General features: G+C 43.5%; 1 pseudogene; it reads left to right on the top strand.

Annotated features, from left to right (window-relative positions):
- The first annotated feature begins 11,637 nt into the window (after positions 1-11,637).
- LOC103262211 lies at positions 11,638-14,175 on the top strand (annotated as a pseudogene).
- Positions 14,176-15,364: the final 1,189 nt, after the last annotated feature.

Genomic DNA, 15,364 nt, shown 5'->3' with positions numbered 1-15,364 from the left:
CCGTGGACTCAGGCAATCCACTCACCTCAGCCTCCCAAAGGCGTGGGATTACAGGCTGAGCCACCGAGCCCGGCTAATGTTAGTAGTCTTTTAATAGATATCTAGCCGGGCTTGGTGGCTCAGCACTTTGGGAGGCTGAGGAGAGTGGATTGCCTGAGCCTGCGGGTTCGAGGCCCCCCCCCGCGGGCAACTTGGCGAGACCTCATCTCTACAATAAATCAAAAAATTAGCCAGGTATGGCAGCACATGCCTGTAGTTCCAGATACTTGGAAGGCTGAGGAGGAAGGATCACTGGAGCCCAGCAGGGCGAGGCTGTGGTGGCCAGGAGCATGCCACTACATTCCAGTCTGGACGACAGAGTGAGACTCCGACTCAAAAAATAAAAAGGATATCTAATATTTAATAGATAACAATATTCTCTAATATAATATCTAATATTATCTAGCATGTTATGTGAAGCCTTATAATCTTCCTAAATGCATCTTACCAAGACACCCCATGATTACCCTGGTTATGTGGGCATCCTTGCTGTATAAAGCTACAATAAATTGTCTCTGGTTACAGGTATGTTCCAGTTGGTATTTGGCTGACAGACATCAACAAAACTAACAGGCAAAAACTGTAAACAGTTGGAAAATTTTAGTAAAGCCTATATGAGAATTCCTTATACTGTTTTTGCAACTTTCTATATGTTTCAAATGATATATAAATAATAAAAAAGGTTTTTTTGGGGTTTTTTTTTGAGTTGGAGTCTCACTCTGTCACCCAGACTGGAGCGCAGTGGCCGCTCACAGCCACCGCAGCCTCGATCTGCTGGGCTCCGGCGATCCTTCCGCCTCAGCCTTCCGAGTAGCCAGAACTCCAGGCATGTGCTACCATACCTGGCTAATTTTTGATTTATTGTAGAGATAAGGTCTCGCCAAGTTGTCCAGGTGGGTCTCAAACCCGCAGGCTCAGGCAATCCACTCACCTCAGCCTCCCAAAGTGCTAGGATTACAGGCTGAGCTACCAAGCCCAGCTTAATCAAAAGTTTTAAAATATCAGGAAACAGTCATAGGAATAATCCTAATGGCAATGAGATTATTAAGGATGAGTGTGAAAGAATATGGCAGTTCACTAGTTTATTCTCTCTTGGTGGTGCCTGGAAATTTCCATAATTAAACAGATAAGAAGAAAAACATTAAGAAAAATAGGGTGAAAGTTGTGTTTAACATTCTCAAAAAATTAAATATACACAAAGAAAGACTAAAAGGAAATGTTTAATGGTTGCTAATTTACATTCTGGATTCATGGGTAATTAACTTTCTTCCTCCTCATACTTCTCTAATTTCTGACTGCTCCACAATGATATAGTTTCATAACAATATGAAATACTTGTAATCCAAATGAAACAAAATACTTGGCAAAATTTTTTAAAACTCCTAGAGAAGTCCAAGCCCATAAGCCTTGTTTTCAAGGTCCCTGTGATGCCAGGTGGAATGCAGCGCAAAACTCGCGGATTCTTTGACTCCACCCTGAAGTAGTTTTTCAGAGCGGCCAGCAATGTTGCACAACAAAGTTTATTAGACAAAGAAGAGAGGAAAGAAAAGGAGACATGCCAGAGCTGGCATGGGCAAGAGAAACCGCATCCTTTGCTTTTTACGATGGGCCTGATATACCTTCATAAAGATTGATAGGCTAAAGAGAGTCTAGCCCAGGTGGAACCCTTCAGATGGAGAGGTGGGGAGGGGTGGTCTTTTCCTGACCATATTGTCTTTTGCAGGAGACCTGCCAGACATTTCCAGTTCACAAGTTCATAAGCTAAAAAGTGGTCTTATCATTTCTATGGCTTTGGTTAGTTAAGGGGTAGTATTTCGCCTTCCCCTTCGACAGGGAACCTGAAAGATTCTTAGTGATTAATTTGCTAAACCACAAATGGAAAGGTTGGGCTGTCCTATTCTTACATCTCAGGTTTTCTTCTTGATTTGCTGGGGAGGGTGGGGGGTGGGTTAGGTTGCCAGGTTGGCCTGCAGTAAAATGTAATTATTTTCTAGAAGGTGGATTTATTGAGAGGACAGAAAAGCTCCCACAGTGGGAGGGGACCCAAGGGGGTTTCCCAAAATGTAATTTTTTTTTTTTTAAGTTGGAGTCTCACTCTGTCACCCAGGTTGGAGTGAGTGGCACACTCACAGTCACCCCAGCGCCGAGGTTGGGCTCCAGCAATCCTTCTGCCTCAGCCTTCCAAGTGGCTGGACTACAGTCTCACGCTACCACGCCCGGCTAATTTTTGATTTATTGTAGAGATGAGGTCTCACCAAGCCGCCCGGGCCGGTCTAGAACCTGCGGGCTCAGGTAATCCACTCGCCTCAGCTTCCCAAAGTGCTGGGATTGCAGGCTGAGTCACCAAGCCCGGTCACAAAATGTAATTTTTAAAAATGTCTGAACGCTTTCTAAAACCTGCTTATGGGGAATTTATCTATGTGTAACCTGTGCTAGCTACCTGGCCTCACTTCAATCAACTCCTTACTTTCCCCATCTAATTCCAGTTAGTTCCTCTGCCTCAGTGACAATGTATCCAAGAGATGATCAACTCAGGCTCAGGATCCTCATGGCCCAGGTTCCAACCCCAGCTCCACCTCTTACTACTTGGGTGACTACTGGTAAATAACTAGTACTCCCTGTGTCTCGTTCTCATCTTTTTTTTTTAATTTTTGAGTTGGAGTCTCACTCTGTCGCCCAGACTGGAGTGCAGTGGCCGCTCCCGGCCACCGCAGCCTCGACCAGCCGGGCTCCAGTGATCCTTCCGCCTCAGCCTTCCAAGTAGCTGGAACTACAGGCGCGCGCTACCATGCCCGACTAATTTTTTGATTTATTGTAGAGATGAGGTCTCGCCAAGTTGCCCAGGTTTAAAATACAAAAAAGCAGTACCTCTGAACAGAGTCACGATGGAGATAAATAAATGTGTATTAATTTGTATAAAGAACGAAAGGGTTAAAAGTTTAACTTTTAAAGTGGTTTAATGCAAAGTTAAAGTGAAGAAACTTTAGTTAAAAGGCTAGACAGCAATCATAGTCTGCTCAGCTTAGTCATGCTTAACGAGCAGCTTGTTTCAGCACTTCTTTGACCATTAATTAGCTCACAGAACCGGTTGTCTGAGTAAGACTGATAATTGCTTGTAACCACTTGGCTATTTCTTTCCCAGCATTTGTCTTCCAGGCAGATGAAGTCAGGCTGACCAAAAAAATGTATTGCGATCAGCTTTCCATGACTGCCCACCAGACCCCAGATACGGGTTACCCTAACAACCTCAAGGCATCTGACTAATGCTGTCAACGCCTAAGGACGCAGCTGCTGGGAAACTTACTTATCCTCCGTTTCCCCATAAAAACTCTAACCTTAAATACACCCTGCACCCAAACCCCTGAGCCACGCTTGCCTTGAGTCTTGGCCTCTTCCTGTCTGTGGAAAGGGGATAAAAAAACTCTTTTGCCTTCTTCTTGCAAATCTTTTATTCCTGCGGCACTGGCCTAACTTGTCTCCGTTTACCCTTTCAAAGACCTTACAATAAAGTTACCAATTAAGGCTTAATTATTACCGATACCCATGCCCAAGGAAACACCCTACACAGCATCCGTGAGGGGAGCATCCCTGTGAAAGAACAAAGCCAAGTCCCACTCACGCGGAGCTCTGCTGTCAGCACCACCAAGTCGCTCCCTGCGGTCCTTTTGAGAAGTCGGGCTGGGGGAGGAGAAGGCTGTGAAACACCCGACCCTGCCGCCGGCCTCGGGAAAAGCTCAAGTTCCCCTCCCTGCGTGGAAGATGCAAACACCCCTCTGCTTCCTCAGGATTTCCAGCGCCCTGCGGGATCCGAGAAGGGCCGGGGCCACGGGCTGGAGCTCCGCCCCCACCCGGGACCGGCCGGCTCCGCGGGGAATTAACACTAAGCAGGAGAGGGCCCGGTCGCTGCGTGCACCTGCTTTGAGGCTTTCACTCGTATCACCTCTTTCGGGTCCAGAAAGAGCCTATTAGGGTGGTGTTAGGGTGGTCCTAAAGTCCCCATTTAAGGAACAGTAACGGAGGGGCAGAAAGGTTAACGTTATTATACGCGAGGACGTGGCCGCGCGTGGAGTGGAGTGGAGGGAGGCGGACGGGCGAGCCGAGAGTCCCGGAAACTCAAACCAGGCGACACGCGGCATCACCAAGTCCCAACCGCCAAGGGCCGCGAGGACAACCTCAAAGCGAGAAAGGCTTCGCCGACGACAGCGAAAACCGCCGCCCTCGCCTCTCTCAACCTTCGCTCTACGTCGAGGTTACCCTCCCGCTTAGTCGACCGCCGGGTCGTTGCGGGCCCCAGGGGTAAGTCCATGATGTTGGGTGGGGCCCGTACGACGCGGGGCTAGCTCAAACCACCACGGAACGTTAGGCGAGGTGGCACCCACGCCCTCCAGGAGCGGAAGTGTCCTCGACTCCACGCGGTGTCTGGAATACACTTCCCAGAATTCCCTGGACCCGCCTGCCCGAGCCGAAGTGCCGGCGACTCCACAGTGTCTGGACTACATTTCCCAGAATTCCCCGAGCCGTCTGCCCAAGCCAAAGAGTCCGCGACTCACTTCCCAGAATTCTTTGGATCCGTTTTTCTGAGCAGGCGTGACCAAGAGCGTCTCCAACGGCGACTGTACTAGACTTCCTTGAATGTCAGAGGAGGACGTCCATAGTCTCATCATCCAGGGAGGGTGTTGGCCCTGCAGGGAGCTCTTGACTACACTTCCCCCAGTTCCCACGGGGGACTAAATCCCACGGCCCCGAGCGACTGGTCGGTTCTGTGACTGTTATATCGACAGTCGTCCTTACCTCTCTTGAGGTCTCGAGCGAAAATATTGTATAAACACGACTTCTTGTAGTCCCTGTTGAAGATATATCTTTTTGTTTGTTTGAGTTGGGATCTCACTCTCACTCAGGCTGGAGTGCAGTGGCACTATCATGGCTCACTGCCGTCTCAACCTCCTGGGCTCAGGTGATCCTCTCACCTTAGTATCCCAAGTAGCTGGGACTACATTCATGCACTATCACACCTGGCTAATTGTTTGATTTTTGTGTGTGTGAGACAGGGTCTTGCTATGGTTGCCTAGGCTGCTCTTGAATTTCTGGGCTCAAGCAGTCCTCCCGCCTTGACCTCCCAAAGTGCTGGGATTACAGGCGTGAGCAAAAATTATAATTTTTTCAAAAATAATTCTTTTAAAGATTTTCACTCAGCTACTGTATGATGTGTTATGAAATCAGAAGAAAAATCAACTTGTCTTTATCTTCATGTAATTAGGTATTCATATGGGTAGATTCAAAGAAGTGGTCACTAGACTTTTCTGAGCTAACAATTATTGAGGCTTACTTGGAAACATACCAAGAATCGTGTGTACTAAAATGTGGGAATTAAGCAACTATGATTCGACAACAAAAGTAGTAAAAGATTTCTTCTCCATAGCCATTTGCAAGGAACAACAGAAGTTTAGTTTTGTTATCTCACAGGACCCTTTCACAATTTTACCTAAGTTATTCCACAAATCTCCCTTTCTCTGCCGTAATAGTCTACAGTGATCTTGGCAGTTTATATTCACAACAGTATTACACCAGACCACTACATTTAAGGCACCATGTTGTATGAATCTTATGTGCAGTAAGTTGTAAATGAGATACCTTAGTATTATATGAATCATGGGGTATAATCATGGGGACATTAAGGAAAATTTTGTACTTCTAAAGACACTATCAGGAAACTGTAAAGTCAAGAAACAAAATGGGGAGCAGAAACTTCGAACTATATATTTACTATTTTTTGAATGCATCCATCCAAAATTCATGTTGAAATTCAATCCCCATCGTGGCAGTAATAGGAGGTGGAGCCTTTGGGGAAGTGGTTAAGTCATGAGAAGTCCACCCTCAAAAATGGATTAGTGCCTTATAAAAGGCCTGGAGGAACTAGCTTAGGCCATCTTTTGTCCATTTCCATAACTATGCCATGTGAGTACACAGCATTTCTTTGCTCTAGAACAGTTAGAAAATCCTACGCATAGTATGTTCCTAGTTTTATAAAATTCTATACAACTGTTACCTATAATGCATGCATATACTGAAGCTTGCTCACAAAACTAGAGTAGTAACTTTCTACTAGCATTCACTTTCTTCTTTGGACTTTCAAGTAAAAATGTGTTTTTCAGCGTTCACATAGTATTTCTGTAAGTAGAAAATAATGATTTTACTTTTAAAATGAAAAGAACCTCTAGTAGGTTCAATAATTTTACTTTTAAAATGAAAAGAATCTCAGTAGGTTAGGGTGGGAAAGCTGAGCCCTAAGTGTTATTTAAATATGTGCCTTTAGACATGGCATGTGTAAACTGTGTAGTCTCTGAATGTTTAAGACAGAGGTTCAGCAAATGATTACTTTGGATGAGAATTTCATGTGTGAAATACAGAGGAGGTATTGTGGGAATGCACTCAAATCCTTAAATGGCTATCTATTCAATAAGGTTAGACTTTAATGAAGTGGGACACCTTCCTTTTTCAAACAGAAGTGATAATGTATAAAGTGTGAAAATGTAGTAAAACTCAAAGGTGCATTAGGAAATCCCAGGGACAAGAAATGAAAAGGGAATTCCAGTCCATAGTGACAACTGAGGGCTAACACAGAGGTTGGGGAAACTAGAGACAAAGTTTCTACGCACATTGGAGACATGAACTACCCACCCTATAAATAAGGCAGCTCCCTTCCCTTGGATATGAACAATAAACAAAGTACAACAACAAAAACTTGCACCATGCAAGTACTACCACTATCTTATGACCAACCTAAAGACATAAGTAACTCAGGAGGGAAGGCGTAAGTCCTACTGTGTTCTTCCCATTGACAGGAAACAGCAAATCTTTCCATCTTTATTGAGTTGAGTTTTCTGACAACATGCCTTGAGAGAGGATAACCTATTCTATTATTTGGCAAGAGGGAGAAAATAAAGACTTGAAAGCCTTTCATTTCTGATAACCTATGTACAGAAAATAGTTGGCATAGCAGACCTATGATATCATAGCTACCTTTAGATATCCTCAGAAAGACCTGCTTTTAAGAAACATGGATTTCATAAAGGTTTCTACCATTCCATAACCAATGTGTGACTCACTGTGAATAATGTGGTTTGTACCAAACACCTGCTTTTCTTCTAGGAGGCTGGAATGCAGAGGGTGCCTATGTGACCAGCCCCCAATAAAAACCTTAGGCTCTTGAATGTCTAATGAGCTTCCATGGAGCCATTTCAGAATTATCACAATTTGATGCTGTAACCATTAAGTTCAAAGGACTTTTGGAAACTTTTGCCTGGCTTCCTTAATATCACTCTATCATTTCTTCCTTTGCTCATTTTGTTTTATAAACTATAGACTTCAGTGAGACTACATATAGAGTTCCATGACACCTCCTAGTGAAACAACCTGGAGCTTGAATTAGAAACCTCCCCATCCCCACCATGCCACTTAACATCATGAACCTTAATAAGTACCCACATTCTGTGAAGTTAGTTTCCAGAATATCAACTGTAAAAACCTGTCTCACAAACGAGGTATATTTTTCTAAGCAAAACTCTTTAAACAAATACATTTAAAATATCACAGGAATGTCCAAGGAATACGAAAAGGCATCTAAACTGCGCTTTGTCTTCATTGCTTCCACATCAGGAGACTGCTCACATCATGCAATCTTCCCTTCCCATAATCACCTTTCCATTAGGTCAACTTTATTGTTCTTTTTTTTTTTTTTTTGAGTTGGAGTCTCACTCTGTCGCCCAGACTGGAGTGCCATGGCCACTCCCGGCCACCGCAGCCTCGACCTGCTGGGCTCCGGCGATCCTTCCACCTCAGCCTTCCAAGTAGCTGGAACTACAGGCGCGCGCTACCACACCCGGCTAATTTTTGATTTATTGTAGAGATGAGGTCTTGCCAAGTTGCCCAGGCGGGTCTTGAACCCGCGGGCTCAGGCAATCCACTCATCTCAGCCTCCCAAAGCGCGGGATTACAGGATGAGCCACCGAGCCCGGCTATGTTCTTTTAAGCTCTATGGCACACGTACACTCAGTTTATTTCTATTTCCAGGATATGTTATGGATTTACGTCTAAAAGAGTATAATAGACATTAATTGCAAAGATCGTTGATCACGCATATCAATTTACCTATGTATTCAAATAGCCAGATAATTTTTTTATTTTTGAATATTGACATTCAGGGTGTTATTCTTTAATCTGGATTCTTTGGTGCATGTGCTAAAATATACAGAAATTACACTGAGTCATTAACTGTAAGAAATTAATTAGCTGGGCACTGTGGCTCATGCCTGTAATCCTAGTACTTTGAGAGGCAGAGGTGAGAGCACTACCTGAGCTCAGGAGTTCAAGACCAGCCTGAGCAACATGGCAAGACCTGTCTCTACAGTAAATAAAAAACTTAGCTGGACATGGTGGCACGTGCCTGTGGTTTCAGCTACTTGGATGACTGAGGCAGAAAGATCGCCTGAGCCCAGCAGATTGAGGTGGTTGTGAGTGTGCCACTGCACTCCAACCTGGATGACAAAGTGAGACTCCAACTTAAAAAAAAAATTGATTAGTAATTTATTAAATTCCATTTTACAGTTTTTAAAAAATTAATATTTATTGAATCTTTATTGAAAAATTAAATCATAACTTATGCAATTACAGCATGAAAAATTCTAAAAAATAGGCAAGGCGTGTTGGCTTATGCCTGTAATCCCAGCACTTTGGGAGGCTAAGACAGGAGTATCACTTGAGGCCAGGAATTCAAGACTAGCCTGGGCAACATAGCAAGAACCACTCTCTACAAAAAGTAAAAATAAACAAACAAAATAGCTAGCTGGGCATGGTGGTGTGTGCCTGCAGTCCCAGCTACTCAGGAGGCTGAGGCAGGAGGATTGCTTGAGCCCAGGAGTTTGAGGCTGTGGTAAGCCATGATCGTGCCACTGCACTCCAGCCTGGGTGACAGAGTGAGAGCCTGTCAAAAAGAAAAGAAAAAAAGAAAGAAACAACAAGATATGACCACAAGAGAAAGTATCACTTGATATTTCACACAAATCAGGGTGAATTTTCCCATTTCTGCAAAAGTCACAACGATTTTTTTTCTAAGAATTGCACTGAATTTGTAGATTGTTTTAGGTGGTATTGGCATTCTTGCAATATTCAGTCTCCCAATCCATTAATAATGAATCAATACTGATTCTATCTTCATTTATTTGTGCCTTCTTTAATTTTTCTGTTAGATTTAGCAGAATACAGTGTACAAGTGTTTCCTGTTCTTGGTTAAGATTGTTTCTAAGCCAGGCATGGTGGCTTACCATTGGTGCCTGTAATCCCAGCACTTTGGGAGGTGATGGTGAGAGGATTGCCTGAGTCCAGGGGTTCAAGACCAGCCTGGGTAACTTAGCAAGAACTTGTCTCTGCAAAAAATCAACCGGGCTCGGTGGCTCAGCCTGTAATCCCGCGCGTTTGGGAGGCTGAGGTGAGTGAATTGCCTGAGCCCACGGGTTCGAGACCCGCCTGGGCAGCGAGACCTCATCTCTAAAATAAATCAAAAAATTAGCCGGGTGTGGTAGCGCGCGCCTGTAGTTCCAGCTCCTTGGAAGGCTGAGGCGGAAGGATTGCCGGAGCCTGGCAGGTCGAGGTTGCGGTGGCCGGGAGCGGCCACTGCACTCCAGTCTGGGTGACAGAGTGAGACTCCAACTCAAAAAAAAAATCAAAAAATTAGGTGTGTTGGCATGTGCCTGCAGTTCTGGCAACTTGGGAGGCCGAGGCACAAGGATTGCCTGAGCCCAGTAGACAGAGGCTGTGGTGGCTGTGAGCATGCCTCTGCACTCCAGCCTGGGCAACAGAGTGAAACTCCAACTCAAAAAAAAAAAAAGATTGTTTCAAAGTAATGTGTTCTTTTTGATGTATTGCAAATGAAAGTATTTTCCTTTCCAGATTGTTAATTGTTATTGTATAGAAATAAAACTACTTCTTTTGACAGTTTTTCCTAAAATGATCCTGATTTTGTTAGCTCTAATGTTTCTTTAGAATTTTTACATATAAGAGGATATCATCACAAATAGGGATGGCTTTACCTCATTCTTTTCCATTTAAATGGGTTTTTATCCTTTTTCTAATTGCTCTGCTTATGGGGATGATTTTAACACTTTCTTTGCAATTTAAATAGGTTTTGTTCCTTTGTCTATCTAATCACTCTGCCTAGAAATTCCAACATTACCTTGAATAGATTTAGAGAAAGCAGAGCAAATCCATTGTGTTACTGATATTAGAAGAAATGCTTTCAGTATTTTGTCATTGAGTACTATGATTAAGATTTGAGTTTTCATCCACCATGACCAAATAGGCTTCATCCCGGGATGCAGGACTAGTTCAACATTTGTAAGACCATAAACATCATTAAATATGTCAACAGATGTAAAAACAAAAATCACATGATTATATCATTAGATGCGGAAAAAGCTTTTGATAAAATCCAGCACCCTTTCTTGATAAAAACCCTCGAACATACAGGTATATTTGGAACATACCTCAAAATAGTAAGAGCCATCTACAAGAAACCCACAGCCAGCATATTGCTAAACAGACAGAAATTGGAACCATTTCCCCTGAGAACCAGAACAAGACAAGGAAGCCTACTCTCACCCATCCTTTTCAACATAGTTTTGGAAGTCCTAACTAGAGCAATCAGACAAGAGAAGGCATCCAAATAGGAAAAGAGGAAGTTAAGTTATCCCTCTTTGCAGACAACATGATTCTATACCTCAAAAACCCAAGAGAATCTGTCAAAAACCTTGCACTGATAAAGAACTTCGGCAAAGTCTCAGGGTATAAAATCAATGTGCAAAAGATAGTTGCATTTCTATATACTAACAACAAACAAACAGAAACCCAAATAAAAAGTGCAATCCCCTCCACAATAGCCAGGAAAAAAAATCAAATTCCTTGGCATCTTAACCAGAGATGTGAAAGAACTTTACAATGAAAACTACAAAATATTGCTCAAAGAAATCAAAGATGACACAAACAAATGGAGAAATATTCCATGCACATAGATTGGAAGAATTAGCATTGTTAAGATATCCATCCTACCCAAGGCAATTTACAGATTTAATGCAATACCCATTAAATTGCCAACAACATTCTTCTCAGACTCGGAAATGACAATACAGGAATTCATATGGAAACATAAATCGCCAAAACAATCCTCAGCAAAAAAAACAGAGCAGGAGGTATTATATTCCCAGACTTTAAACTCTATTATAAAGCTACAGTAATCAAAACAGCTTGGTATTGGTACAAGAACTGGCATATAGACCAATGGAACAGGATAGAGATTCCAGAAGCAAAACCTCGATTTCTCAACCAACTCATCTTCGACAAAGCCTCCACCACCAATGACTGGGGAAAGGAGAACCTATTCAGTAAATGGTGCTGGGAAAACTGACTGACCACATGCAGAAGATTAAAACAAGATTCCTATCTATCACCATACACAAAAATCAACTCTAAATGGATCAAAGACCTAAATGTAAAAACCTCAAACTATAAGAACCTTAGAAGCCAGTTGATCTGGTAGTGCCTTCTACCATGGTGTGCTGGCAGAGAGAAGACTCTGGGATTCCCCCGGGCTGGTTCAATGCAGTTGGGAGCACCTACAAGTTGATTTCTTTTTTCCTCCCCCTTGTGACTTCAGTAAACTCAATTGGTGTTTCTCACTTGATGAATCCTGCCTTAGGCACTGTCGTTTGCAGTGAAAACGAAATAACAGTGGAGTTTCCGAGTGATCTTGGCACCAAGAAATGGCATGCATTCGTGGCGGATCCCCTTGGTCTCAACATGCCAAACTGCACTTACGTCCTGGATCCAGGAAAGCTCACCCTCAGGGCTCCATATGACAGCTGTACCAAAAGAGTGCTTGGTGGGTACCAGATGACCATCAGATTCATGAACAGCAGTTCTGCTTTAAGAAACAGGGCTGTCATGTATCAGTTCTCCTGTCCAACTATGCAAGTAGAAGAGATCCATGGGTTTTCAGCATCTACAGTCTGCAAGAAGGATTCCATGTCTTTTTCCTGGCCATGAGTTTTCTCTTGCTTGGCTGATGACAATGAAGAAACTATTCAGATGGGATGGAGCATTGAGGTTGGTGATGGTGTAAGAGCCAAGACTCTGACCCTGCCAGAGGCCATGAATCAAGGCTTTGGTCTCCTGATTGAAAACCACAAGATGAGCCGGGCTCGGTGGCTCAGCCTGTAATCCCATGCCTTTGGGAGGCTGAGGTGAGTGGATTGCCTGAGCCCGCGGGTTCAAGACCTGCCTGGGCAACTTGGCGAGACCTCGTCTCTACAATAAATCAAAAATTAGCCAGGCGTCGTAGCGTGCACCTGTAGTTCCAGCTGCTTGGAAGGCTGAGGTGGAAGGATCGCTGGAGCCCAGCAGGTCAAGGCTGCGGTGGCCAGGAGCGGCCACTGCACTCCAGTCTGGGTGACAGAGTGAGACTACAACTCAAAAAAAAAAAAAAAAAAACACAAGATGATCTTCTACGTGCCATTCAGTGCCACTGGAGTGACTCACTATATTCAAGGTCACAGTCATCTCTACATGGTGTTTTTGAAGCGTATGTTTGTAATCTCCTGGGCAGAAGGTGCTCTTCTCATCACAAGTTATTTGTGCACCAGATCCTGTGTCTTGTAATGCCACACAAGTGACTGTCACCATACAAGAGTTTCCTGGGAAGCTTAAGTCAGTGAACTTTGAAAACAGGAACATCATTGTGAGCCAGTTGCATGACAATGGGATTGATTTAGAAGTGACAAATGGCTTGAGATTGCATTTCAGCAAAACTATTCAAAACAAAATCCTCTGAAAAATGCCTACGATCAGTTCTATGTCTCTTCACTCAAGCTGAACTTTTACCTGTGAAAGGAGACAGACTCCATGGTGATTTATCCTGAGTGTCTCTGTGAGTCACCGGTTTCTATAGTTACAGGTGAGCTGTGTACCCAGGATGGGCTTATGGACTTTGAGGTCTACAGCCACCAAACAAAACCAGCTCTCAACTTGGGTACCCTCAGGGCGGGAAACTCATCCTGCCAGCCTGTCTTCAAGGCTCAGACCTAGGGGATGGTATGGTTTCACATACCCGTGAATGGCTGTGGGATGAGATATAAGTTTGAAGATGATAAAGTCATCTACGAAAATGAAATACATGCTCTCTGGACAGATCTTCCTCCAAGCAAAATATCCAGAGATAGCGAGTTCAGAATGACAGTGAAATGTTCTTACAGCAGAGATGACAGGCTACTAAACATCAATGTCAAAAGTCTTCTTCCTCCAGTGGCCTCAGTGAAGCAAGGACCACTTACCTTGATCCTGCAAGCCTACCCAGATAACTCCTACCAACAACCTTATGGGAACAATGAGTATCCTATAGTGAGATTTCTCTGCCAACCAATTTACATGGAAGTGAGAGTCCTTAAACAGGGATGACCCCAACATCAAACTAGTCTTAGTTGACTGCTGGGCAACGTCCACCACAGACCCAGACTCTCTCCCCCTGTGGAATATTGTCATGGATGGCTGTGCATACAACTTGGACAACTACCAAACTAACTTCCACCCGGTTGATTCCTCTGTGATCCATCCTGATCACTACCAGAGGTTTGATGTGAAGACCTTTGCCTTTGTATCAGAAACCCAGGCACTCTCTAGTCTGATCTACTTCCACTGGAGCACCTTAATCTGCAATCAGCTCTCTCCTGACTCCCCTCTATGTTCTGTGACTTGCCCTGTGTCAGCTAGGTCAGGCGAGCCACAGGGGTCACTGAAGAAGAGAAAATGACAGTCAGCCTCCCAGGATCCATTCTCCTGTTGTCAGACGACTCTTCGTTCAGAGGTGTCAGCCGCTCTGATCTGAGACTGGCAAAAGCAATTGGGAACAGTGGGAGTGGAGCAGGGAAGGAGGAAGTTGGCTCACAAGATATTGTGGATGCCAAAGGGCACAAGACTGCTGGAGACGTTGCTATTAAAACAGTGGTTGTCATGGCCACCATAGCAGGTGTGGTGGCAACTCTAGGCTTCATCAGCCACCTGTGCAAGAAAAGAACCCTGATGCTAAATCACTAATCAGACTTTCAAATAAAGCAGTTGAAGTTAAAAAAATAAAAATAAAAAGAACTTTAGAAAATGCAGGAGACACCCTAATGGAAATTGAAACTGGCAACCAATTCCTGATCAAAACCCCAAGTGCCCATGCCATAAGAGATAAGATAGATAAGTGGAACCTCATTAAACTGACACGCTTCTGCAAAACCAAAGAAACCATCAAGAGAGCAGGGAGACAGCCCACATACTGGGAAAAAATATTTGCCAACTGTATATCTGACAAAAGCCTAACATCCAGGATCCACAAGGGACTCAAATGTGCTGAGAATAAAAAAATAAACAGCTCCATTACAAATGGGCAAAAGATATGAGCAGACACTTCTCAAAAGACATACAAACAGCCAAGAGATACATGAAAAAATGCTCAGTCTCACTAGTCATCAAAGAAATCCAAATTAAAACTATACTGAGATACCACCTAACTCCAGTCAGGATGGCTGTCATCAATAACTCAAAAACAACAGATGCTGAAAAAGGATGCAGCAAAAAGGGAACACTTCTACACTGTTGGTGGGAGTGTAAACTAGTACAGCCTCTGTGGAAAACAGTGTGGCAATTCCTAAAAGATCTAAAAATTGACCTTCCATACGACCCTGCAATCCCTTTACTGAGAATATACCTGGAATAATTCAGATCACTCTACAAAAAAGATACCTGTACAGGTATGTTCATTGCAGCATTGGTCACAGTAGCAAGAACATAGAACCAACCATGCTGCCCATCCAAAGAGGACTGGATTAAAAAATGTGGACCATATACACAATGGAATATTATGAAGCTATAAAGAACAAAATCATGAACTTTGTAGCAACCTGGATGGACTTAGAGTCTATAATACGGAGTGATCTTTCACAGAAACAAAGAACTGAGTATCACATGTTCTCACTCATAAGCAGACCTTGAACAATTATCATAATACTGTAAGAAAAGGATTGGCAGTAGTGGAAAACTGCCAGGAGGGGAGCAGAGAAGTGGGATTGGTAGTAGTGGGAATCTGCCTAGGGAAGGGGAGAGTACACCTCATCAACAAGGGTACCTGCACAGTAAACATTTGTATACCTAACTCTGAATTGTACCCATCTTTAAAATAAAAAAAAAATTAAAAGGAAAAGAAAAAAGATTTGAGTTTTCCATATATAGTCTTTATTGT

This window comes from Carlito syrichta, unplaced genomic scaffold, assembly GCF_000164805.1.
Source record: "Carlito syrichta isolate Samal-C Ts95f unplaced genomic scaffold, Tarsius_syrichta-2.0.1 Scaffold304390, whole genome shotgun sequence".
Lineage (NCBI taxonomy): Eukaryota > Metazoa > Chordata > Mammalia > Primates > Tarsiidae > Carlito > Carlito syrichta.
Note: the sequence above shows the minus strand (reverse complement) of the source record. Positions and strands in the feature narration are given on the sequence as shown.